Below are 23682 nucleotides of genomic sequence, written 5' to 3'. Positions count from 1 at the left end.
GCTGCATTCTCCCCTCCTTCTCTTCTTCATTCATCTGCCTCTCTCCCCTTCGCTCCATCCCTGTCTTGCAAGTATCTAATTCTTTCTGCTTCTTTTGTTGGGTGTTGACTTTGCCTTTCTAAGAATTTATGCTATTTGAGTTCACCTTTGAATCTACTGTGTTTCAATTAATAACATTTATAACCATTTGTATACCATCCACCATGTTTACTTATGAGCTAACAGGCTAATTCTAGCTACCATATATTAGGAAAACCATGTAATCCGTGTCTCTCTGGGCCTGACTTACTTCACTAGATCCTTATAGTACCTTGCACCAGCATCTGTTCAAAATAGATCAAAAACTTCAATGAAAGAACTGAAACCATGAAACTAATAGAAGGAGTAAGAGAAACATTAGGGCTTGTAAAGACCCAGAAGCACAACAAATCAAAGAAAGACTTAATAAATAGGATTACATCAAACATAAAAGTTTCTGCACAGCAAAGTAAAGAGCCAATAATCTAAAAAGAAAGGCCACACAATGGGAGAAAATTTTGCCAGCATATATCAGACAAGGGCCTAATATATAGAATATATAAAGAGCACCAAAAAATTAAACCGTGAAACAACGGAGAACCCAAGTAATAAATGGGCTAGTGAGCTAAAGAGAGTCTAAAATGGCCGAAAGATACATAAAGAAACATTCAACATCTCTGGCCAGAAGGGGACTACAAATAAAAACAACACTGAGATTCCACATCACCCCAATTAAAATGCCCATTATCAAGAAAATAATAATAGATGATGTTGAGGATTTGACTAAAAGAAAACCCTAAAAAAGTTGTTGGTGTGAATAGAAGCTTGTTCAATCACTCTGAAAAGCAGTATGTTTTTTTTTTTTTTTTTGCCAGTCCTGGGCCTTGGACTCAGGGCCTGAGCACTGTCCCTGGCTTCTTCCCGCTCAAGGCTAGCACTCTGCCACTTGAGCCACAGTGCCGCTTCTGGCCGTTTTCTGTATATGTGGTGCTGGGGAATCGAACCTAGGGCCTCGTGTATCCGAGGCAGGCACTCTTGCCACTAGGCTATATCCCCAGCCCTGAAAAGCAGTATGGACTTTCCTCCAAAAAAGTAAACATAGACTAGCCTATGACCCAGCAATTCTACTTCTGGGCATTGATCCAAAAGGCCATATACCAGCTTAGAGTAAAGTCACCAGCACAACTATGTTCATTGTAGCACTATTCACCATGGCCAACATATGATATCAGCCCAGATCCCCTCCATGGATGAATGGATTAAGAAAATGTGGTATATATACTCTCTGCATTTTAGAGAGAGAAAAACTCAGCAACTTAAGCCATTTTTATGTAAATGCCACTCAAAATTTTAATTTATACCTTGAAGCTAAAAATCTTACACTTCAACACTGAGGTATATATAGTAAGGCCTTTTTTTGCTTTCTGTCTTTTGTTGTTGTTGTTAGCTTTTATATCAGCTTTATTCTCAGTGCCACCCTGCATGAGTTAAACAGTACTGTCTCCATTCCTAACTACTGTAGGAGTCATTGCCCTTCTTATATGTACCAACCTCATACTCAACAGTGAGTTCTGAGTTGCAAAGAGGATTTACTGTTTGTAAGGGTTTGTTACAAATTAAACAAAGACAAAGACCTTTCTGTCTTTTTTAAAAGCCAAAAGTATAAATGCAATTACTTTTTATTAAGTGCAAGCTTGTCAAACCCAAGGGCTGGATTGAGTGATCTTTTGAAACCAATGCTACATTTTCTAGAAGTTATGTCAAGGTGTGGGCAGTATGTATGACTGCCTGGATGGGGCTGTAATAATCAAACACAAGTTACACATTCAGCTATGTATCAAGACCTTTTCAGGTTAGCTTACTGAAGGACATTCATCTTTTGTACTGTAAACCTCTCTGACAAATCAGTGAGTAGTTCCTGGTTTAATGCTAGTTTTATTACTCTGACAAACATTGTGAGAATTTTACCATGGTTGGCTTTTCAGTATCACCTTTTGTTTGTGTAGCTGGAGGGATGACTTATTTCAAATATAAGTTGTTGGAGGAAACAAAATAAGTTAGTCATTCAGGGCAACTTGTTCAAAGAATCCGTAACAAAGTAAAGACCATAACATTTCATGAGTATTTGTGGCCCAATCTAGTAGGGCATTAAAAGATCTCTAGTAGGGATAGGACATCTTTTATCTGGGTAGGGTCGTTTGGATATTTAAAACATCATGAAGAGCCATATGAAATTATCAATACAGGCAAAGAGCAGTTGCTGGCAGCGAATGAGAAGCATAGTGCCCATCGTATCATGTACCAACTGCCTTCTCATTCTCCAGTATAATCTTTTCTTCAGTGTGTGAAAAGAAATCTCCAATGTCAATATTTCAGAACGTATTTTCATATTCTCATTGGAGTGGGGAATCAGGACTCTGGTACAACATAAGAACAAATGTCCTCTGTTCTAAGGAAGATGAAGAAGAACCTCAGGGTACTGGAATGAGAGGAGACAGACACAAAAAAAGTTTTGATTTTGAGATGGAGAAAGGGAATTAGAAGGAAAAAAAAGAGAAAGAGAAATGTCAGTTTAGACCCTTGGATTTTCCTCTGAACTTGTTCAGAAGTTATGTAATAGCCTACCATCTTTTTCCATATTTACTTTTAATTTATTTATTGTTTATTTTTTGCCAGTCCTGGGGCTTGGACTCAGGGCCTGAGCAGTGAACCTGACTTCTTTTTGCTCAAGGCTAGCACTCTACCACTCAAGCCACAGTACCACTTCTGGCCTTTTCTATATATGCGGTGCTGAGGAATCAAACCCAGGGCTTCATGAATGCAAGTCAGGCACTCTGGCCACTGGGCCATATTCCCAGCCTTCCATATTTACTTCTAATTTAAATAGTTACATTAGCCTTATGAAAATCTGAAGATATCCTTACTAGTGTTCTGGTTACAACAATAAATTACTCTAACTTCATTTACCCCATCTGATATTATTTTAATCAGTTTTGATTCCTCAATGTAATATATATGTACAGTTCATTTAGATTTATCCATGTATTTATATTATATTTATAGTTCTCTTTCTTTCTCTCTCTCTTTCTGTGGTGGTGTTGGGGTTTAAAGTTAGGTAGTATTGGGCTGGGGATATAGCCTAGTGGCAAGAGTGCCTGCCTCGGATACACGAGGCCCTAGGTTTGATTCCCCAGCACCACATATACAGAAAACGGCCAGAAGCGGCGCTGTGGCTCAAGTGGCAGAGTGCTAGCCTTGAGGGGGAAGAAGCCAGGGACAGTGCTCAGGCCCTGAGTCCAAGGCCCAGGACTGGCCAAAAAAAAAAAAAAAAAAGTTAGGTCGTATTTACTTGGCATAATCCTTCAGTTGGTGTTCTACACGAACCATGTTTCCAGCCTGGCTTTTGCTGCTTATTTTGGAGATGGAGCTCACAGACTTTTTTGCCTGGTCTAGCCTCAAAGTACAGTCTTCCATACTTCAGCCTCTTGAGTAGTTAGGATTATAGTCATGAGCCATGGGCACGTGGCTTCTCATTCTATGTAATCTCTCTTATACATAGGCCCCATGCCTTTTCTGTGTTAATTACACTGCAGAATTTTCTTTGATAAAAGCCTACTGGACATATTTATTTCCATTTTTATTTGCCTGGAAATATTGTGGTTTTCTCCTTAATATCTTCCTTTAAAAACATTGTTCTTTGGGGTCCAGAATTCTAAGTACCCAGTTTTGCCTGTCAGTGTAGAAAAGACGTCTTTCTCTATCATTTCACTCCATTATTATTCTTGAGAAGTTGTCTGACAAACTCTCTTTCCTTTGATGGTAATTTGTTCTTTGCTCTGTGTGTTTAGATATAGATGTTATTTATTCTGCTTGTGATTTGGCAGACTACTACCTATTGTAACTTCCAGAAAATTCTCGGCTTTGTATTTTCAGAAATTGGTTCTGGTCCAGTCTTCCTTTCCTCTCTATCCATCATTCAGGAACTTCGATTCTTCTAATTCTAATTCTTTCTTTTTTTCCATATTATTTACATTTTATTTTTATTTTTTTTCAAATTTTTATTGTCAAACTGATGTACAGAGAGCTTACAGTTTCATACGTTAGGCATTGGATACATTTCTTGTACTGTTTGTTACCTCATTCCCCTCTCCGTCTTCCCCCTTTCCCTTTCCCCACATGAGGTGTTCAGTTTACTTACATCAAACAGTTTTGCAAGTATTGCTTTTGTAGTTGTTTGTCTTTTTTTACCCTGTGTCTCTCGATTTTGGTCTTCCCTTTCAATTTCCTAGTTCTAATACCAGTATAGACGGTTTCCAATATACTCAGATAAGATTACAGAGACAGTGTAGGTACAACCACAGGAAGGTGATACAAGAACATCATCAATAGTAGAAGCTACAGATACACATGGGACGTTGAAAGTAGTTACAACTGTGATATAACAATTGTTTCCATAACATGGAGTTCATTTCACTTAGTATCATCTTATGTGATCATAAGGGTATAGCTATTGGACTCGTGTGATCTTCTGCTGTGACTTGCCTAAACCTGTGCTAATTATTCCCAATAAGGAAGACCATAGAGTCAATTTTTCTTTGGGTCTGGCTCACTTCACTTAGTATAATTTTTTCCAAGTCCTTCCATTTCCTTACAAATGGGGCAATGTCATTCTTTCTGATAGAGGCATAAAATTCCATTGTGTATATGTACCACATTTTCCTGATCCATTCGTCTACTGAGGAACATCTGGGTTGGTTCCAGATTCTCACTATGACAAATTGTGCTGCGATGAACATTGTTGTGCCGGTGGCTTTACTGTGATTTTGTTTGTGGTTTTTTGGATAGATACCCAAAAGTGGGGTTGCTGGGTCATAGGGGAGTTCTATATTTAGCCATCTGAGGAATCTCCATACTGCTTGCCAGAGTGGCTGAACCAGTTTACATTCCCACCAACAATGAAGTAGGGTTCCCTTTTGGCCACATCCTCTCCAACAATTGTTATTGTTAGTTTTCTTGATATATGACATTCTTACTGGGGTGAGATGGAATCTCAATGTTGTTTTGATTTGCATTTCCTTTATGGCCAGTGATGTAGAGCACTTTTTCATATGTCTCTTGGCCATTCTCATTTCCTCATCAGAGAAGTCTCTTTGTAAGTCTTTAGCCCACTTGATGAGGGGGCTATTGGTTCTTTGCAGTTTTATTTTGGAGGAATGTAATTTTTTTAGTTCTGCATGTATTTTAGATATGAGGCCTTTGTCTGTTGAATGGCCGGTAAAGATCTTCTCCCAGTCTGTGGGCTTCCTGTTTATCTTGCGAGCTATGTCCTTTGCCCCGAAGAAGCTCTGCATTTTGATGCAGTCCCATTTGTCCAACCTTTCTTTGATTTGTAGCCTTTATGGGTCTTTGTTAAGGAAGTTCCGTCCTGTGCCAAGGAGCCCAAGTGTTTTTCCTACTCCTTCCTTTAGTGTTTTCAGGGTGTCTGTTTTGATTTTGAGGTCTTTAATCCATTTGGAATTGATTTTGGTGCAGGGTGATATATAAGGATCTAGTTTTAGTTTGTTACATGTGTTGAACCAGCTTTGCCAGCACCATTTGTTAAAGAGGTTATCTTTCTTCCAAACTATTGTTTTAGCTTCTTTATCAAAGATTAAGTAGGCGTAGTTCTGTGGGTTCATTTCTGGGTCTTCAATTCTGTTCCATCGGTCTTCAGGCCTGTTCTGATGCCAATACCAAGCTGTTTTTATTACTATAGCTTTATAATACAGCTTGAAATTGGGTATTGTAATTCCTCCAGCACTGTTCTTTCTGCTTAGAAGTGTTTTTGCTATTCTAGGTCTTTTATTGTTCCATATGAATTTCTGGATTGCTTCCTCTATTTCATTAAAAAACTGTGTTGGGATATTAATGGGTATTGCATTGAATTTGTAGATAGCATTTGGCAATATTGTCATTTTGATTATATTAATCTTCCCAATCCAGGAGCATGGGAGGTTTTTCCATTTCCTTAGTTCTGAGTTAATTTCATTTTTCAAGCTTTTAAAGTTCTCATCAAAGAGGTCTTTCATTTCTTTGGTTAAGGTTATTCCTAGGTATTTTATGTTTTTGGGGCCTATTGCAAAAGGAGTTGCTTTCCTGATTTCAGCCTCAGTCTTTGGGTTGTTAGCATAGAGAAAGGCCATTGATTTTTGAGGGTTTATTTTATATCCTGCAACTTTGCCAAAGTTTTGGATCAGCTCTAGTAGCTTGGGGGTAGAGTCTATGGGGTTCTTTAGGTATAGGATCATGTCATCTGCGAAGAGAGAAAGTTTAACTTCATCTTTTCCTTTTTGGATCCCCTTTATATTTTCTTCTTGCCTGATTGCTCTGGCTAGGAATTCTAGTACTATGTTGAAGAGCAGGGGAGAGAGTGGACATCCCTGCCTTGTTCCTGATTTTAAAGGGAATGGCTTTAGTTTTTCACCATTTAGAGTTATGTTTGCTGTTGGTTTGTCATAAACTGCCTTGATTATATTCAGGAATGTTCCCTGGAATCCCAGTTTCTCCAGGGCTTTTAGCATAAATGGGTGCTGGATTTTATCAAATGCCTTTTCCACATGCAGAGATAAAACCATGTGGTTCTTTACCTTGCTCTGGTTGATGTGGTGGATTACATTAATTGACTTGCGTATATTGAACCAACTTTGCATCCCTGGGATGAATCCAATTTGATTGTGGTGTATGATTTTTTTGATGACCTGTTGAAGTCGATTGGCCAGAATTTTGTTGAGAATTTTTGCGTCTATGTTCATCAGGGAGATCGGTCTATAGTTCTCTTTTCGTGATGAGTGTCTGCCTGGTTTTGGGATGAGGATTATACTGGCTTCACAGAATGTGTCCGGTAGTGAATGTTCTCTTTCTTTTTCTTTTTTTTTTTTTGAAGGTTCTCTTTGATCTTTGGCAATCAGCTTTATTTTTTATTTTTTTATTTTTTTATTTAAATTTTTATTATCAAACTGATGTACAGAGAGGTTATAGTTTCATACGTTAGGCATTGGATACATTTCGTGTACTGTTTGTTACCTTGTCCCTCATACCCCCCTCCCATTGAAGAGTTTGAGAAATATTGGTGTGAGTTCTGAAGGCCTTGTAGAATTCTGCAGTGAATCCGTCTGGACCTGGGCTTTTCTTGGATGGGAGATCATTTATTGCCGTTTCTATTTCAATACTGGATATGGGTCTGTTCTAATTCTTTCTTATCTATCTATCTATCTATCTATCTATCTATCTATCGTCTATTTTCCACTCCTTCAGATTCTTCTTTAGTATCAAAGCTGTTGTAATCAGCCCATTGATATTTTAGCTTCAACTTTTTCATTCTAGAAGTACTATTTGATTTAAAATAGTTCTACATAGTAAGACACAATTGTATCTACAATACAGATGCAGTGTGTTCTTTCAGAGGAAAAAATTTAGTCTACATTGTTTTCTTCCTTAAAATCTTTCAAGATCTTCCTGCAACATATTTCAAACAAAAAACAAAGAAAACTTCAAAAATCTATTTATGATCTGTGTACTATTCACCTTTATAATTTTGTCTCTATCTCTCTTTATGTCACTCAACACAACCAAGGCACACTGGCTTTCATCATGTTTCTCAAAAGTAAACCTTATTCTTCATGTTGCATTGTAGTTTCTTCTACCTTGAAAGTAGACAAGGCTGCTCCTTCTCTTCATGTAAATTTTAACACATAGAGACTGTTTCTGAGTACACTGTCTTATGTTTCATTCTCAATCATTCTGTTATGTTAACTTGTTTTTTATGATTATGATTATTATTTTGCCATGGGGCTTATTTTGTCCTGGGGCTTGGACTCAGGCCTGAGCACTATCCCTGGCTTCCATTTGCTCAAGGCTTACACTCTACCTCTTGAGCTATAGCACCACGTCTGGCTTTTTCTGTTTATGTAGTGCTGAGTAATCAAATCCAGGGTTTCCTGCATGGTAGACAAGCACTCTACTGCCAAGCCACATTCCCAGACCCTGTTTTACTATTTTTGCAGCACTATTAATATCTGAAACTACTGTTTCTTTACTGTATATTATCCATCTACTCCCTATAAAAGGAGACTCTGTAAAAACAAGAGTTTTCTTATTTTAAATTATTTCTCTAATTCCCTAGCATATATGGAATATAGTGTGTGGAATGTAGAAGGTAATTAATAAATAATTGTTCAATGAATTAACAAAGTACAGAATATATGAATAAATGCATAGAGACTACATGATGGGTGATCTCATAATCTCTTTTGTCAATTATTCTGTTTGACTCACATACCTCTTTAAACCAATAACCTTCAATTTATCATTAAGAGAATCCTAAATGTATGAAATACTTGACTCTCAATCTTAGAGAAAGTAATGGACCTTCACCCTTTACCTCACACAAGCTGTACACAGGTGCACATCTGAAAGAAGCTGGGAGGAGGGCACAGGATGAGTGGAAAATGGGGGGAAAATAGAGTAGAAAGGGCCAATCAGCTGCAATGGAGACCGATGAGAACAAACTAAGCAACTCAAGGGCAACAGGGAGGAGAGAAGAAATTAAGAGAAAAAGAAGGAACAGACTACACTAAGCAAAAGAAACGAGATGCATATGTATATATCACGCTGTCTGGATGGAATGGTTTTACGGTTAATAATCACAGAAGAGATAAGCATTGTAGACTACAGTGACAATAAACATTTAGGGTAAGATTTCTTTTCTTTTCTTTTTGGCCTTCAAAAAAATGATGAAGAAAGCAATGGGGGTGGGGTAAGGGGCTAGGAGGAGGGAAGGAGGGAGACAGTGCCTATTAACTTAAGCAGAAAGAATACTTGAAATTATAATTTGTATGTAAACTTATTTTTTCTGATTTGTAAAACAAAAGTGATTTCATTTTGAAGAGCATTATTAGCAGTATTCATCTCACATCCCTAGCAAATAGAATGTGTATATTATTTAAGTATTATGTAGTAAATATGATGGCTTAGTTTGCAAAATCACCACTGTAAGGTTATTTAAGAAGAAAGGACAGACTGAGGTCTGTGAAAGATTTAATCTCTGTTTACTTTCTGTCTAAAACTGGCAGAATAATCACAAAGCGAACCATTAACTCATCAAATTTCATTTTTCAGAACCAACAGAAGTCATTTGGATAACTGTCAAAAGACTAATATTCCAGTGGATTAAAATTTTATTCTCTACATTGAAATGTAAGAGACACCATTTGAAGGCATAATTAAATATGCCAAAAAATGTCTTACAAAAGCTCACTGCCTATGCCAACAAAAAGCATTATAATGGCTGTGTATAATGCTGTTCTTTAAATGTCAACTTACAAACTTACAGGAAAATCTGTTCATTCACAAAGCTATACTTCCTTGTGAAAAATACAAAGTTGTGAAAATCTAACAAGTGAATTGTGATACTAACTAGCTTAACCTGAAAGGGTCAAAGAGGTGTGGAATCATTGCATAATAAGTGGCTAATCTAGTGACAGACAATGCTATGCTGTATTTCCTACCCCCCTTAAGTGTTTAAACTGTTAATAGATAAAATATAGAAAATAGTGAGTCTTTTAAAATATTACATCAAAAACTTAATGAATACATGCCTTGTCATTAAGCAGAACCACGAAATATACAGAAGGCCCACCAGATACATCCTCGTGTTTGTTCATATTGAACAAATACATTCACTTTCATTGCATGAATTATGCTCTATTGTTCTATGATAACAGGTAACTTGATTATAAAGACATGCATTCGAGAAACCCATATCCAGTCCTTCCAAGGAAGTAACTACCTCTTAGGAAAATCAAGACTAATCTAGAAGAATAAAGTAATTCTACTATTAAACACTAGGATCTAGAGAAAAATCAAGTATTTTCTTAATGTCAAGATGATATACAGAGGGGTTACAGTTACATGCTTAAGGTAGTGAATATGTATACATTTCTTGTCATATCTGTTACTCCTTCCTCATTATTCTCCCTTCTTCCCTCCCCCTTTACCCCCTTGCTTTCTACATTATTTTTTGAAGACCAAAAAAAAAAAAAAGAATAAGGTGACTCATAGCTAAATATTCAAGAATTTATGGGAATTGCATTTGAGTAGAAATGAATCAAGAAGTTACAAAGCATATCTGAGGATGAAAACTGATATGGCAAGAGAAAGAGGACACAGTAAGGAGAAGAGAGAAGTAAAATGAAATTTTAGGTGCATGTCCTCGTGCATCTCTGAGAAAGCTGGTTCAAGGAGAGGGAAGAACTTGTGTGAAGGTTTTGTAGAGACAAGAGCTACCTGCCATGTTCAAAGAGCAGAGACACCAATGATTGGAGATATGGTAGGAAAGCTAACTCTGGTAAGTTTGGGGCAGCATCTATAGTCATCTAGCTTGTAATATTCTTGACTTTCCTTCAGAGCAAAGTTGGGAGCCACTTGTTGAGTTTTGGTAGTGTGGTATGGTTTGATTTTCTTTTTGAAAGAATGTGATATTGGGCAGAGAATAGACTGTCACAGTGCCAGGACTGCATCCAGAAAAGCTATTGTCGGCATCCACTCAATGACAAAGGTATTTTGCAGTACAGCTCACATAAATTTAACTTTTTAGGAAAATATCTACATGCAGTGGCCTGTGTCTGAAAGTTGAAGTATATAATAGAAAGATTTTGTTATGACAAAATAGATACCAGGTATATAAATCTGATTGTAAATCTATTCAGTGAATTTTAAGCTGTTAAACCATACTAAATTGTATTGTATGTCTGGACTGAGCAACAAAACAAAAATCCTAACTGGAGATGTATATTTTTACTACATATTGGCAAGAACAAAGGTGGAAGCCATCCATCTCTTTTCCTCATGCTGGGATATTATCATTACCAGGTGTTAGACATCCATTTAGCAAGTACCACTTACTTTACCTGACTTCTGTGTTAAAGTCCAATAAAGAAATGGCTGTCTTCTATTGCCACACCAAGATTCCATAAAATCATCTTTAGTAAATGTGGGTGTGACCTTATTATCCAAAATTTATTTTATAATTTAAACCACATAGATGTGTTTATTGATCAAGAAAACAAGTCTAAATGAGTTTTCAACATGTACTCAAAGAGATCATTTGAAGAAATTAACAAGACTCATGTGATCTTTTCAGTCCCTGAGCTCTCGAAGATCTGGTTGTACTGAAAATCTTTCAGTTCCTTGTGATAACCCCAGTCCCTGGCCTCTGAGCTCTGCTGCTCTGTCGACCTGAAGCAATCTGCTTAGACCCAATTTTACCAGGTTGCTACTCATATGTCAGGGTTCTAACTAGATAGCACTTCCTCCATAAACCTTCCTGGTCTCCTTCAGTCTCTGCTCCACTTGGGTTTCCATGGTTCTTTGGATAATCACCATCTAATAGCACTTATACTTTTTTTTTTTTTTTTGCCAGTCCTGGGGCTTGGACTCAGGGCCTGAGCACTGCCCTGGCCTCCTTTTGCTCAAGGCTAGCCCTCTGCCGCTTGAGCCACAGCGCCACTTCTGGCCATTTTCTGTATATGTGGTGCTGAGGAATTGAACCCAGGGCCTCATGTATACGAGGCAAGCACTCTTGCCACTAGGCCATATCCCCAGCCCCAGCACTTATACTTTAAGTGCTCATTTTCTCAGCCAACTTCCAGACTGTGCAATTGCAGATGTCTTGTTTATTGTTCTATCCCGAGCACCTAACATATACCCAGCATGTAACTGGTATCCTATTAAGTTAAAAAGAATGGGTACTGACTATATACTTCCTCAGTATTAATAACTTTGCCTATCTTCACAGTCTTATTGAATGTTAATGAGCATATCCTTCCTTTATGCTGGGTAATGAGCTAAGTGTTGGGGATAGAAGGTAGCTAAAACATCTATGTATAGACATTCAATTCTCTATATAATACCTATCTACATGCTTGTGTCACCAGTTAACAACAAGTCATTGAAACATATAGTAGAAGAAAGGAGAAAATGAGGACTTGGGAAATGGAGTATTTTGGCTTTTTTGCCTTAAAAAGACATTAAAACTGGCTTAGGGTTGTGATCTGACAGTTCCTTGATACTTGATAGAATTGGTACAAATATTTTAACTAATGTGAAGATTGCAAGTCTACATGTAATTCTTCATTTATTCAAAATAATTTTCTTAAAATACAAGATATCTGCTACATGCATTCTTTCATCACTGACTGGGTAATGAATTGTGTTTGTGGTTAAGATTTGTATATGACAATGAGACTGGAAACTAGTAGGACTGAATCCACATAGCACATACTGTATTGGATCCATTCCATCTAACTTATATAATACAAAATATGTAAATTTACCCTTTCTCATTGGATAGGGGCAGGACATTGCATCCCTCCTTGCAAAAGAAAGCGGGGCTGGGGATATGGCCTAGTGGCAAGTGTTTGCCTCGTATACATGAGGCCCTGGGTTCAATTCCTCAGCACCACATATATACAGAAAACAGCCAGAAGTGGCGCTGTGGCTCAAGTAGCAGAGTGCTAGCCTTGAGCAAAAAGAAGCCAGGGACAGTGCTCAGGCCCTGAGTCCAAGCCCCAGGACTGGCCAAAAAAAAAAGCAATATTTTGCTGATGAGATCATAAACTGACCAATCCTAATCATGTGAGTTAATGTGCAAAGTGAACAGTTTCCCAGATGAACCAGCTGTATTGATGGTAGAGCTTAAAAGTGTGAATGAGGGCTGGGATGTAGCTCAGTGGCAAAGTGCTTGCCTTGCAAGTGTAACATCCTGGGTTCAATCCCCAGTACCAAAAAAAGAGACCAAAAAAAAAAAAGTGTGAACGAAAGGAACAAAAGCCTCAGGGCAATGCCTCACTCACTGATAGAGTTTCATTCTACCTAATTCTTGCCTAATTTGTAAACAAAAACCGACAGACAATAATATCACTCCGCAATGTTCTTTGTTCTTCACTTTGAATTACGGTCCCTTGCCATTCAACGCTGTATATTTACTTATTCATTTATTTTGCCAGTTCTGGGGTTTGAACTCAGGGCCTCACCTTTGTGATGCGTGGGCATTATCACTTGAGGCAGCCCTCAAGCCTCAATGCTGTACATTTGGAAGTATATCAAGGGGGTGGTAAATAGGAGGAATTTACGGTGCACTTAGATAGGGATTTGGAATAAAATCTGTATTTTCAAGTTCACAGACTAGTCTGTTAAATATCTGTAACCATTTATTTCTGTACTTGCTCACTTTAAGTAGGGAGAGAATGTTTCATATTTTCCCACAGTTGTATGAATATTTTTACTTTGGAAGGCACATTCCTGTAACTATAGCTTCCTTCTTTATATGGAACTGAAATCTGCTGACCTGTACATTTTTCTGTGGCTGCTTACTCTTTGATGTGGTCTTCCACTTTGCTTTTAGCATGAGTTTAGGCTTATTAAAATTTGGTAATGCAGTTTCATTATCCATGCATTTGTCTCTTAATAATAAACTTTTACCTACAAGTATTCTTGACTTATCCATGATAAAACAAACATTCATTGAGTAATTTTGTTATTAAATGAATTTTCTTTAGAGACTGGTTTATGTTGGAGACTCTGACTCTATAGTTTTATTTCGTGGCTTTCACATTGCTCGTGACAGTCATGGTATAGAAAACTAGTAAATTAGTTGTCACTTCTACCTAGTGAAGAATTGTACAGGGAAAATATAGAGAAAAGTCCCTCATGAGGGTAAGCTGCCTCCTACAAGCTTTGCTTCTTAAGTTGAGAACAACAAGAAAGAAAAATGGGGCATATAAATAAATGAAGGGTACAAATGTCCCCTGTTAAGTGCTGGTCACAGAAAGTACAGTAGTACTCTTATTTAAATAATTCAATGGGCTTCATACATATTACTTCTTTTACTCCTACAGCATGTCCAAAATAAGTGATGCAAGAAAGTAAATCCTCTGCTGAAAGACATTTTTGAAAGGGCAATTAGTTGTTAATCCCTTTTGTACTGTTCATTTATGGTAGAAAAGAACCAGTTTATAGAAATTTTATGTCTTTCAGTAAGTATAATCCTTCTTAAAGATAATAAAATGATGAGAACTATATAGAGACATTACATCCTGTAGTAATTCACATTGCAAACACAAGAATTAAAGGCAAAAATGTTCCTATTATAGTCCTTTGTTGCCAGTGTTAGAGATGTCTAGAGAATTTGTGCAAGGGCAAAGCAGAACTATTAGTGGCAGATGGGTAGCCTTTTAGGCACAGTGGCTGTGTACTCTCAGTGGGTTGGAGGTCACCTGTACTGCAATAGGTCATGGGAGGAAGTGTGGGGCCGTGTGCCCCTTGCTCTGCTGTTCTGTGCACATGGCAAGTGAACAGCTTCCCCCAATCTAAAGATAGGAACTAACTTAAGACTAAGAAAAGATCTGACTGAATGTCACTGTAACATTCTTTATATCATGATTAAACATACAATATCTAAACAAGTTTCCATTTCCTCAGAATGGCTGGTGATGATACAAAATAAACATCATTTCTTGCCAGCCTTCATAGCTAAAAGTATGACAGCAGAGAAATATTCATCCAGCTTCACAGCTGGTGCCGCTGCCTTCTGCTGATTGGTAAAGCTGCCTGCTGCACTTTGCCGACCCTCTCCAGTATATTGGGTCTCCCCATGAATTTCCCTTGATGTATCTGAAGTCAAGGAATGCTGGAGCTAGCTAACTCTCATTAGAATCTTCCCTGTGGCTACATGCTCAAGGACTCATGGCTTATGTATTTTGGCAAGGAATTTCTAGGCTTATAACTCATGAATCTAATTGGGAGCTTTCCAAACCTCTCTGTCTCTCTCTCTCTCTTTGTCTCTGTCTCTCTGTCTCTCCCCCCCCCCCTCTTGTGCCAGGCCTGGGTCTTGAACTCAGGGCCTGCATTCTTTTTAAGCTTTTTCTGTCCAAGGTTGACACTCTTTTGAGCCACAGCTCCGTTTCTGGCTGTTTGGGTGGTTATTTAGAAATAAGAGTTGCATGGGCTTTCTTGCCCAGGCTGGCTTCACAACTCTCAGATTTCACAAAGATTTAAACTAAGATTTTTATTATTATTAGAAAACAGGACTAAATTCTGCTAGTGGGATAAAACATCAAAGCAGAGAAAAGAGATTACAAAGCAATTGAGCAGTCCAGTTAAGTGGCTTGGCTATTGCTGAGACCATTTGCAAATGTCTATCTGCTAGTTGATCAATCACTTTATTGCTATTTTTTTTATAAATAGAAAAATGGATACAGAGACTAAAAGTTCAGAAAATGATTTGGGAAAAAATATTATCAGGAAAGTGAGGATTTTTAGAGGTAACTACTGTGAACTGAGTTTGACCCATTAAGATAGTTAAAATTGTTTAGATTATTTTTATTGATTAGCAGTAGGCTCTAAAGATTAGAAGTTACCTGTTTTTTCACCATTTCTGCTGAGTATTGCCTTTTAAAAATTTTATTTATTGTCAAAGTAATGTACAGAGGGGTTACAGTTTCATACGTAAGGCAGTGAGTAGATTTATCAAACTTGCTACCTCCTCTGTTTTTCTCCCACCTTTCTCCCTCCCTCCCCTCCCTTGAGTTGTACATTGCTTTATAGCATATTGTCTTGTAAGTATTGATGTTGCATTTGTCCACAAGTTACCTGTTTTTTTCAAGTCAAGCCTATTCCCTCAACTGTCTTCTTTCAATTAAACAAGTTTCAGACACAATTTTTCAAGCAGCAAGGAAAAAACCTGCCGTGAAAGATTGATAGAGGTTCCAATGCCACAGCTTCCTAAAATTTTCACAAGCACTTTGTAAAATGATCCCTTAGAAACAAAGACAACCAGATTCTCATGTTAGCATAAACTAACATGGTAGTCAGGCCTGGTGAAGGGTTTCTTCATTGTATGAGGAGAGTACAAAGGCACCTGATCTGAATGGAGATTTAGAAGTAGGGAATATCATCAAATGTAAGACAAGGCATCCATACAGCATGTCTGCTAGTATATGTCTTGAACCTCTTCAATTCAGCAGAGATGAATTGCTTTGTAAATGGCATCTCTGAAGCAAATCCATTCTGTAATCACTGAAGCACATATCTTGGAAGTGTAGACTACCAATTATGCTACCAATTATGGCTTTGTCTCATTATGTGAGCATGTTCTGAGGAAGGCAAGTTTATCATTGTTCAAACACTATAGAGTGTGCTTCCACAAACCTAGGTGGCATAGATGAGTTACTTGATTTGGTGTCTTGATGCAGTGATGTAGTAAACACAAGGCATCTGTGGTTCCTGCTGGAATAACACAACATACTATCTTATAGTAAAGTTACTCTTTAATAAGTAGGAGCAGCCTGTAATCTACTGATAAAGAGTATAATATAGTCAATATGTAAAATAGTAGCATAGTGATTTATTGAGTAATATGTATTGTGCATAATTGTATTGCTGTCCTTTTAAACCTCTGGCAGCATTGTACATTGTTTATATCAGCATAGTCACAAAGATGAGAGTATATAGCTCAGTGATACAGTGCTGGTCTAGCATATATGGGGCCCCAGATTCAATCCCCAGCCCTGCAAAACATTATCTCAAACTTGTGAGCAATGGGTTGCACTATAATATAATGTCAGCTGTAGTGGTTGTAGGTGATGGAAGTTTTTAGCTCTAGTATAATCTTATGATACCAACATCATATGTACAGTTGGTTGTTGAACAAATTATAGTAACTTGCACACATGCACATTCATGATGTATAAATGGAAATATATTGCTTTTTTGCACGAATAGGATAGTAGCCACTGTGGTTGGATGAATGGTGGCTCCAAAAATGTCCTTTTCCTCCTCTCTGGAATTAACATATGTTATCTTATCTGGCACAATCCTGATATGGAGAGAAGGAATTCTGAGATGAGGAGGTCATCCTCTTTATCTGGGTGAGTCCTAAATATAATCACAGGTAAGAAGGAAACAAAAGAATATACTATAACAGTGGTGACATGGCATGAAAACAGCCTGGAAGGGAGGAAGCTAAAGAGAAACTAAAAAATACAGGCAGCCATTTGGAGCTGAAAAAAAATCAAAGAAACATTGTTGCCTCAGAGTTTCTAGGGAAACCTGGTTCTGTCAGCACCTTGATTTCAGCTCCCTGAAACTAATTTCAGACTTGCAGTCTCCAGAACTGTATAAGAGAGTAAACTGGTGCTGCTTTAACACATGAACTTCGTGGAAATTCATTATAGCAGCCACAGGAAATGAATGCAACCATCAATATTAATGCCAGCAACATCTTGGTCTAGCTCCTGGAAGTTTCCACGGGAGTGCTTCTGAAAACCCTTGCTGTGCATGGCTGATAATTCCCTGGTTTTGAACAAAAACCCTGCACCATGACCATGGAACAAAGGACAAGTACAAATGATAAAGATTTTAAACTGATTTTTGGAAAAGACCCCAAATCAGCTCTTGAATCTATAAAAAGTAAATGCTTTTCTTTTCTCTTACTAGATACAATGGAACCTGATCATCATTTGAATGAAAATCAAATATAATGAAACCATGTTTTTGTTCATTAAGCACCTTGGAATTGTACTCTGGCCAGGTATCAGATGAACCAGGGCTCCACTCCAGGAAATGCTCATCTAGTAACATGTAACTCACTCATCTATTGTACTCCCAACCTAATGGGCTGCTTTATCAGACAAGCTGTAGTCCCCATTAGAGAATGGTAACATATCCGGATGAGACAGGAAGTCAGAAGAATTCAGTTCCACACAAAAGGAAAATTTTAAGAAGCCACTGATTATCAAGTTATAGACTGGGATACAGCCCCCAGTTTCCACTATTCCAAGACAGTAGAGGGACAAGAAAATCCACAGAAGTTCGGTAGGGTCTATCAGCTTGCATTTTGGAGAGAGAACTACTGTGGGGAAAAAAAAAAAAAACTGTTGTGAAATTAGGTATAATCCCAGTTGATATGGAATAATAGAAAAAAAATCTTGATTTACCCATTTATATATTTGTCCCCAGTGTTGCCACAGGAAATAAACAGGCACATTAGTCCAGTCCTTTGAACACAATAAAAGCAGTTGCTACTTATAATGGGACACATTATCAGCAGAAGTTCCAGGCGAAGGCAGTCAGCGCCCAAAGGACAGACAAATTGAATTATTCTAGAAAGCTGTGCAAAAGCACCTTTATTGAGGTGTACAATTTTATATGTACCAAGAAACTATCTTTTCCTTCTCATGTGAACTAGCTGTGCCTAAAAAACAGTGTAGAGGTTCCTGAATTTCAGGCCTAAAAGCTAGACGACAGTTCAGTCAGAATACTACTCTTACTAACAGTACCATTTGCCCACTAAGTCAACATCTTTTTTTTTTTTTTTTTCCCCTTTGGCCAGTCCTGGGCCTTGGACTTACGGCATGAGCACCATCCCTGGCTTCTTCCTGCTCAAGGCCAGCACTCTGCCACCTGAGCCACAGCGCCCCTTCTGGCCGTTTTCCATATATGTGGTGCTGGGGAATCGAACCGAGAGCTTCATGTATAGGAGGCAAGCACTCTTGCCACTAGGCCATATTCCCAGCCCCTAAGTCAACATCTTAATATAATACTGCTTCTTTATTCCAGCTGGGAGAAGGCTTTCACTCCCCACTTTCAAAATTTACAGTTCCCTGGGTGCCTGATTGGTAGTGCCATTATCACCCTCAGAAAGAGGAAAGGAAAACTAGAAGAGAAATAATTTTTTTTAAATAAATAGGTATATAGTTCTTCAATGTTGTTGATTCAAAGGTTACATGATGATATCCCAGCAAAGAAAATTCCTTCCTCAGAGTTTCTGCTGTCAAGTACTCACCTACAATGTTTCTGCTGACCTAAAGGTGAAGCTTAGCCAGAAGTTTCATTTATTTTCTGTATGTAACCATGTCTCTGGATTTTTCAGGTGAAGCTGCAAATCTTGACAGAGGAGAAGCCCAACTTTCTGTTTGAACTAGAAATTTTGGTCTGTGAACACTTTATTGACTTTTATCCCTTTCTCTTTTAAGATGATAGAAAACAACAAGCAAGAGAACAGCTGAAGAGTAAGATGGAAAAAGTGTAAAGATGAAAAACATAATGGATATAGAACTCCTCTATGACCCAACAGCCCCACTTTTGGGTATCTATCCAAAAGACCACAAACAAAATCACAGTAATGCCACCAGCACAACAATGTTCATCGCAGCACAATTTGTCATAGCAAGAATCTGGAACCAACCCAGATGCCCCTCCGTAGACGAATGGATCAGGAAAATGTGGTACATATACACAACGGAATTTTATGCCTCTATCAGAAAGAATGACATTGCCCCATTTGTAAGGAAATGGAAGGACTTGGAAAAAATTACACTAAGTGAAGTGAGCCAGACCCAAAGAAACACAGACTCTATGGTCTCCCTTATTGGGAATAATTAGCACAGGTTTAGGCAAGTCATAGCAGAGCATCACAAGGCCTAATAGTTATATCCTTATGAACACATAAGATGATGCTAAGTGAAATGAACTCCATGTTATGGAAACAATTGTTATATCACAGTTGTAACTACTTCCAACGTCCCATGTGTATCTGTAGCTTCTACTATTGATGATGTTCTTGTATCACCTTCCTGTGGTTATACCTACACTATCTCTGTAATCTTATCTGAGTATATTGGAAACCGTCTATACTGGTATTGGAACTAGAAAATTGAAAGGGAATACCAAAATTGAGAGACACAGGGTAAATAAAGACAAACAACTACAAAAGCAATACTTGCAAAACTGTTTGGTGTAAGTGAACTGAACACCTCTGGGGGGGAAAGGAAAAGGGGGAGGAGGGAGGAGGGACAAGGTAACAAACAGTACAAGAAATGTATCCAATGCCTAACGTATGAAACTGTAACCTCTCTGTACATCAGTTTGATAATAAAAATTTGAAAAAAAAAAAGAAAAACATAATGGCCAATTGTTTTCACTGAGTTGAGTCAGTTTTGAGCAAAAATCCAATTCTGTTTTTTTTTAATTAAACTTTCATGCTTCAGTTTGAGGCAATGATCCAGAGCCGAAACTCCAGAACAATTTATTTCTTTTTTCCTCCCGTTAATGGACATTTTAGTACCCTTTTGTAAATATAAAGTATGTGTCAGTCTTCAGAAATAGATTCCCTCTGTAACTGCGGGTGGAATGATCCAGGCAACTTGAGAGGCATGAACTCAAACAGGAAGGGAAGACAGAGTTGAAGTCTTCTTTGCAGTACAGATGTCTCATTTCTCAGTTCACATTTATATTACAGTAAGATAAAACCATATTTTGGGGTTTGGCACCTGGGACAACTATTGCTGGTTTAAAAGGCTGAGTTGAAGTTGATATGAAGAATTTTTTTTGTTTTTGTTTTTGGTGATTACAGAAGCCTAAGAAATTCACACCAGTGGCTTTATTTTAGAACTTACGTTCTTTTTGCTTATTGTTTCCCAAACTTAGACATTTTTTTTTTCCTGTCGGTAGTGGGGCTTGAACTCAGGGACTGGGCACTGTCCCTGAGCCTCTCAGGGCTCAAGGCTAGCACTCTATCACTCAAGCCACAGTGCCACTTCTGGCTTTTTCTTTTTATGTGGTACTGAGTATTCGAACCCAGGGCTTTGTGCATGCTAGTCAAGCACTCCATCACTAAGCTACATTCCCAGTCCCTGGTTTCCTAAACTTAGGATACCAAGTTCCTACATATGCTTCAGCTGCTACCCTGATGTCAGAGAAGGACACCTTTTGGTAACCTTTAATGCATTCATTTATTCTCTCATTCACTCTTTCATTCATTTTATATAGTATTTAAATTTTATCTGGAAATAATTTCATACTTATAGAAAAGTTGCAAATGTAGCCCAAAGGAGTACCATAGACTGTAGGTATGTTTGCTAAATGTGCTGTTTGAAACCAGCCTGGGCATAAATGTTTGTGAGACTTTCTCTCAAAACTAACTAGCAAGAAACTAGGCTTGGAGACATGGCTCAAGGTAGAGTGCCAGCCTAGTAATGGCATAGGTCCTCAGTTTACATCCTAGTACCTGCACAAAGAAAAAAAGTTTGTGTGTGTGTGTGTGTGTGTGTGTGTACACATTTGTGCCATTTTTTCTGAAACACTTGAAAGTAAGCTGCAGATACAGTACCAGTACCATGTACCATTTTATCCCTACACTAGGGAGGTTTTAAATGCACCCAGGACTCATGCCTTAAGATGTTCTCCAGTTTTTTCCCTTCCCCCAGCTTCCCTATTGTTACAGATGTGTACCAGCTTTTCCTGAGCAATAGAATCTGGACAGTTTTGTCTGCCACGAGTTCATGTGTGTTGAGATCCCAGCTGCCAAGATGATGTTTCTAGGAGATAGGGCCTTTGGGAGGTGATTAAGTGAATAGGGCAAAACTCTCATGAGTGGACTAGTGTGCTTGTAAGAGGCTCTGAGAATTGCCTTGTCCCACCTACTAAAAACAAAAACAAAAACAGATGTGAACCAGCCAATGGGCCCTTACTAGTTCCTAAATCATCTAGTCCCTTGATCTTGGGTTTTCCAGTCTCCATACTGTTAGAAATAGATTGTTTATAAGCCATGCATTGTGTGTTGTTATAGAAGCTTGATCAGGAGACAAAATACAGGGACTGTCCTCTTCACACCTATATGACAGGAGCTCTCCTCAGACGCTCACAAGCCTGCCGAGGTCCCTGGACTTCATTTGTGACTTCACAGATTAGCTAGCATTTCCAGTGATTACTTTTAAGAATGAGAGAGCAGGAGAAAATGGGGGAGGGGTAACACTGTTCAACAAGAAATGTACTCATTACCTTACTTACGTAATTGTAACCTCTCTATACACCACCTTGGCAATAAAATTAAACTAAATAAAAAAAAATGAGACAAAGCTTCTCTTTAAAAAAAGTTCTATGCTCTTAACACAAGTCACATGCCTTTCTTATACAGCTTTTTGAGCTTTATGAAATTACTTATTTTCTGCCTGCTTAGAAAACATTTAGAAGTAAAACAGAACTCATGCCAATATTTCTCAAACTCTTTAATGAAGTTGAAAGAGAACGTTCACTTCCAGACTCATTCTGTGAAGCAAGTATAACCCTCATCCCAAAACCAGGCAGGGACTCATCACGGAAAGAGGACTATAGACCGATCTCCCTGATGAACATAGATGCAAAAATTCTCAACAAAATTCTGGCCAATCGACTTCAACAGGTCATCAAAAAAATCATACACCACGATCAAACTGGATTCATCCCAGGGATGCAAAGTTGGTTTAATATACGTAAGTCAATTAATGTAATCCACCACATCAACCAGAGCAAGCTAAAGAACCACATGGTTTTATCTCTTGATGCGGAAAAAGCGTTTGATAAAATCCAGCACCCATTTATGCTAAAAGCCCTGGAAAAACTAGGATTCCAGGCAACATTCCTGAATATAATCAAGGCAGTTTATGACAAACCAACAGCAAGCATAACTTTAAATGGTGAAAAACTAAAGCCATTCCTTTAAAATCAGGAACAAGGCAGGGATGTCCACTCTCTCCCCTGCTCTTCAACATAGTACTAGAATTCCTAGCCAGAGCAATCAGGCAAGAAGAAAATATAAAGGGGATCCAAGTAGGTAAAGATGAAGTTAAACTCTCTCTCTTGGCAGATGACATGACCCTATACCTAAAGAATCCCATAGACTCTACCCCCAAGCTACTAGAGCTGATCCAAAACTTTGGCAAAGTTGCAGGATATAAAATAAACCCTCAAAAATCAACGGCCTTTCTCTATGCTAACGACCCGAAGACCGAGGCTGATATCAGGAAAGCAACCCCCTTTGCAATAGCTCCAAAAACATAAAATACCTAGGAATAACCTTAACCAAAGAAGTGAAAGACCTCTTTGAGGAGAACTTTAAAACCTTGAAAAATGAAATTAACTCAGAACTAAGGAAATGGAAAAACCTCCCATGCTCCTGGATTGGGAAGATTAATATAATCAAAATGGCAATATTGCCAAAGGCTATCTACAAATTCAATGAAATACCCATTAATATCCCAACACCATTCTTTGATGAAATAGAGGAAGCAATCCAGAAATTCATATGGAATAATAAAAGACCTAGAATAGCAAAAACAATCCTAAGCAGAAAGAACAGTGCTGGAGGAATTACAATACCCAACTTCAAGCTGTATTATAAAGCTATAGTAATACAAACAGCTTGGTATTGGCACTGGAACAGGCCTGAAGACCAATGGAACAGAATTGAAGACCCAGGAATGAACCCACAGAACTACGCCTACTTAATCTTTGATAAAGGGGCTAAAACAATAGTCTGGAAGAAAGATAGCCTCTTTAACAAATTGTGCTGGCAAAACTGGCTCAACACATGCAACAAACTAAAACTAGATCCTTATATATCACGATCTGCACCAAAATCAATTCCAAATGGATTAAAGACCTTGAAATCAAAGCAGACACCCTGAAAACACTAAAGGTAGAAGTAGGAGAAACACTTGGGCTCCTTGGCACAGGATGGAACTTCCTGAACAAAGACCCAGAAAGGCTACAAATCAAAGAAAGGTTGGACAAATGGGACTGCATCAAACT

The 23682-nt window shown here is 38.1% G+C and overlaps 1 pseudogene; it reads right to left on the bottom strand.

The window, feature by feature from the left end:
- Positions 1–1544: 1544 nt before the first annotated feature.
- LOC125347462 lies at positions 1545–1649 on the bottom strand (annotated as a pseudogene).
- Between the last annotated feature and the right edge of the window lie 22033 nt (positions 1650–23682).

Source organism: Perognathus longimembris, chromosome 2 (assembly GCF_023159225.1).
Source record: "Perognathus longimembris pacificus isolate PPM17 chromosome 2, ASM2315922v1, whole genome shotgun sequence".
In the NCBI taxonomy this organism is placed as follows: Eukaryota; Metazoa; Chordata; class Mammalia; order Rodentia; family Heteromyidae; genus Perognathus; species Perognathus longimembris.
This window is presented reverse-complemented; position numbering and strand designations above follow the sequence as displayed.